This window comes from Buceros rhinoceros, unplaced genomic scaffold, assembly GCF_000710305.1.
Source record: "Buceros rhinoceros silvestris isolate BGI_N320 unplaced genomic scaffold, ASM71030v1 scaffold8871, whole genome shotgun sequence".
Lineage (NCBI taxonomy): Eukaryota > Metazoa > Chordata > Aves > Bucerotiformes > Bucerotidae > Buceros > Buceros rhinoceros.
The window spans coordinates 32,615-37,288 of record NW_010392463.1 but is presented as its reverse complement, the minus strand read 5'-3'; positions in this window follow the sequence as shown (position 1 = coordinate 37,288).

Below are 4,674 nucleotides of genomic sequence, written 5' to 3'. Positions count from 1 at the left end.
CGCTTTTCTGTAGCCTCGGACCAAGAGCAGGATCTCTCTGAGCCACGCTGCGTTTGCCTGAAGAGTGTGGGTTTGAGTCGAGGGGCTCCTTCCACACAGGGCAGGTTGCCCTCTGAATACGTGAAGCAGAGTAATTCGAATTAGAGGGGTGGTGCGTGTTCTTCTGGTTCATCCTCCACTGCTTGAGCCATTTGCTACACAGCATTTCTTGAGTGCTGGCCAGATACATTCTTTAAATGCTTTTTAAAAAGAAATAACCTCTTCATAGATAAATTTTCTTCCTCGCTGAGGATCTGATGAGGTCCGGGCACACCCCCTCTTTGACAGACAGCCTGGAAGAAAGGCTGCTGTGTGCAACCACAGCCTGTAGCACCCAGGTGGTGCTTGCTTCCATCTTCCCAGGAGTCGAGAAGAGACTCGGCAGCTACACACTGCTGTCCTGCGACAACAGGAAACCACGGCGGAGGGACTAGCCCCAGGACAGCAGCACAGCCAGGTCTTCTGGCTCCAGGTTCCACGTGCATTCCTGTCTCCTCTGCCACCGGTATGGCCTTGAACAAAGCCAGCTTGTCATAATGGATCTCGCCAACACGGCCAGAAGAACCTTGGTGCTGTCCTGCAGGGATCTGGCGGCATCCCTGGGGATACTGATGCGGGGGGTGAATTTTGGGGTTGTTTGTAAGATAGATAATGGCCCCACGTCCAGTCCTGTCCAAGGCAGGGTGTTACATGTCTGCCTGTGGCAGCAGGGAATGAGATGAGTTCTCGATCAGGGAGGCTCTCAGGTGTTCGAGGCCAATTACTTACCGTGTGATGGTGCCTTAAACACGTAAAAAAAGCGCAATATAAATATCAAATGTCATTATTAAGTAAGGATTAATTATCTTTCTGGTTAGTTTTTGTGAAGGCCCCTGGCACGCATGCCTCATGCATTCAAACTTGTTAATTACTGTTATTATGTAGGAGTTATACTGAAACATTATGTTGACAAGTTGCTCATGGGGACAGGCTTGAAACAGAAAACCCGGATCTCACAGCTCCAAGCAGTGAGGAAATCTCATTTGTGGCTGTGAAATTGGACTAAACTCAACCACAGCTCAACAAAGTGCCCCACAGCTGGAGCTTGTGTCTTCCACAAAGCAGAGGAGCCATTTGCCTCCAAGCAGACTTTTTGTGGTGAGGCTGAGTTGCGTGTGATTTTTCCAAGACTCCTGGTCCTCGTCAGGCTAATAGGGTTCATCGAAGTGTCCCTGCGGCCGTTGATTGAGGAGCGGTTAGGCTGCTCCAGGAAACCTCACTGCGTGTGATTTTGGAGCACCACCAGTGTCTTTGTGCTCCAGCTCTGCACTTAGATTTTTCAGGGTTGACTGCTCTGCTTTCCTGTAGCCTCCATGACACTCATGATTCCCATGGAAAATCTGGCTCTCCGCATTTGGGCTGAGTCTTGGGACTATTTTTGGAAGCTTTCAAAATGTCCCTGAAGTGCCTTCACATCTGCTCGTGTGCAGAGATATTGGCTCTTGCTTAGCTGCAGTTGGTTTCCACATGTAACTGAAGAAAAAGAGAGCTAGTAGAGAGGGAAACAGCAAACCCAAAGACAAGTCTTCTCTCCAGAGCAGTGCTAACTCTAAGCTACGTGACTGAGCTCTGAGGTGCTGAGATGCTGGAGAAGAGGAAGGGCAATAGAGAGCTTTCTCAGGCATTCCCAGTGCCAGAATGCTGTTGCATATGTAATAACTACCGAAAGAGCTGATTGTAGAGCTGAGACACGGCACTTTGAAAGAGTCTGAGGATGATGTGCGCGTTTTCCAGCTCTTTCAATATTCAGAGAGGGGCAGGCTCTGTTGGGGTGTCTTACACTAGGACTGGAAAGCATGAGCAAGAGAATTAATGTCTGAACTAGTTGATACAGAGAATTTCTGACAGATTCTCTATCACCCCCTCTCTGGCCATGCTTTGTTTGACGGGGGTGCTAAAACCATTGAGACCAAACAGGTGTCACCTCTGGGCTCAGTCAGCTTGTGCAGGGGACAGCTTCAGGAGGACTTTGTGGCTATGCCCGGACTGCCAGCCCGTTAGGAGGGGACACAGGAAAGGCCATCGGTGTCAGCGTGTTGCAAGGATTGCACCGTGGAAATACACGGACTTGTGGTGCAGAAACTGCCAAGCTGTGCTGCAGAGTGCCTGTAAAAACACCGAGGAAGAACGGGGAGGAGAGGAGAAGGAATTTCTGGTCCTGGTGGTAAGTCCAGTCAAGATCCGTGGGAAGGGCACGGCTGGCAGATCTCAGCTTTTGGGGATCTGTGGTGCAAAAAGCAGATGGAACACCCTCCCCACCAAACAGACTGTGTCTGGTTCAACTTCTCACTGTCTCCTTGCTTTGATTGCTACCTTTGTTTCACTCAGGGCTTGCTCCTTCCTTTCAGTAGGCTGCCTGCTCCTTCAGCAAAATGAAGCTCTTTACTAAATGAACTCAGCTTCTCCTTGGTTCCCTTTTGTTTTGACACTCAGGAGATGGCAGATTTATAGACCTTCCTGAGTCGTAAGTTCATTTTCTCTTATTATTTACCTTTCACTGCAGCTCATTCGGAGTGAGATTTCATTCTGCCTCCGAGCAGGGCTGACCTGCCAAGAGGAGCTGATCCATAAATCTTACCTTCCTATTGCACTCTGTCCAAAACAGAATTAGCTGAGCTTGCCTAGGAGGAAAACTGTCCTGCCATTGCCGGCAGTCAAACTGTGCAATTAATTAGTGCTTTCCCTTTTCTCTCCCCTCTAGTCTTCTGTGTCTGCCAGGGCTGAAAGCAAGCCAGGGAGGAGGGGGAAGGGGAAAAAGAAAGGGGAAAGATTTGTTGGAAGTATTTCTTTTTAATTAAAGCTTTTGCAGGGTGAGCTGGTGTAGTGGTGATGTCCCTGCTGCATCATTCCTGGTGCTCAGAAGAACCTTAGTAGAAATGTCCCAGCAGAGGTGACTCCAGGGTGGTCTGATGGAAAACAAGTGTTCTCTTCACCCTCCCAAACTGAGCCTTTGCTGGGGGGTCTTTGCAGGGTTCTCCCAGACCCACATGGCTTGAGTAAGCCAATGGATCTCAAGGCGGTGTGGCCAGGGCGTTGTGCAAGGGGCAGATCTGTTCTTCACCGAACAGCGGCTGCCAGCATGGCCGGATTTAAACAGCAAAGCAAACTGGGTGCAGATCCTTAGAAAACACTCTGCAGATCCAGTGTCCTCTCTTATCTTTAGCTCTTGGTTAGTTTTAGCAACCGAGTAGCCAGATGTTAGCTTTATGGACAGAAGTAAGAGCTTTCTCGCTGCTTGAAGTCGAGACTGAGTGCTTCAAAAATAACGACAGGAGAAGGAGTGTTGCTGAAGCACCACTCCCTCCGTTGTGCAGGGTGTGAAGTGCGAATCATACCAATACTTGCCCAGCATTTGGGAAGCATGCAGCAGCAAAGAGAGCCCGAGACTAGACTTTGGGGTGATTAAGAATATCCTGGTAGATTAAACTGTGACTTTTTAAACCAGGTGGTAAGAGACCACTGTCCCTGTGATGAGCATTGAGACCTCCTAAGTCCGATCCACCGGTGGCTTTACGCCGGATGGAAACAATAAAACCTGAGGTGTGTCGCTAGGGTAGCAAACTAGTTCCTCATCTTCTGGCTCATGTGGGCTGCTTTTTGGTTTTCAGCTGTAAAAGAGCAGTTGGAAAAGGTTCTCGGACAGCAGTGCAGGGAAGCAAGAGTTCAGCTGAAACCATTGGGAAAGGCCGGTCCGGGAGGAGGAGCGCTTCGTTTCTGTGCCTTCCCATGTCGGGAGACAGCGCGTGTCACAACAGTGCTGAGCAGACAAGAGCTGCTTGCCAGCATTTAATTTGTCGAAGATTAAGAAATTATTCCCTTCTTACAATACCATGTCAGTCTAGAAATAGCTTAGAACTCTGGGGGATGTGAAATTTAGGTCTCGCCTCAGATTTCCTAGTGTTGGGAAGCCAAGTTCTTACCCTGATCAGGATGGTTTGAGGGGAGTTGAGTTGACCCTGTACCTAGAGGCAATGGCCTGGCTCAACTTCAGCTGCCTTTGACCCTTGCGATAACTAGATCCAGAACAGAGTGCTGGACTCGGGCTTTTTTGTTTGTGATCTCAGAGCTAGCTAGCACAACGTAAAAGCCATTCCTGGTTTATTCTGTCTGCGAGGCGAGCTGACTGCTAAAGCATTGCCCCCTTTCTGGCCAGCGGCTTTCCCCTTCAGAAAATATCTGCGGCCCTGAACCTGGTGTCTTTCTCTAAATGCTGTCCTCATCCCCTAACCATCCTGTGTCCTCTGCAGGCTGAGGGCAGAAAGCTGAGAAGTCTTGTACAGGGCTGGGCTGAACATCAGCAGATGCTTTCGTTACTTAGCATGGTTTCTAAAAGCACTGTCGCAACTCTTGTGTCAAACCATAAGCAAAGGCTTCTCTTACGAGTGCAAACGATAAACAAATATAAGGCATTTGGTGTCAACAGCCTCACAAATCTGTTCAGCACCTGGAGCTCGAAGCAACTCAGCGGTTGCCAACCACGACTTGCACAGAAGCAGAGCAGCGGTTTCAGAAGGGCTGTAAGTAAATAAGTCTCCTGACGTGGGCACCAAAAATAAGCATGTGCTGAGCTTTTCTGAGCCTTTGGCCAGATTGCAG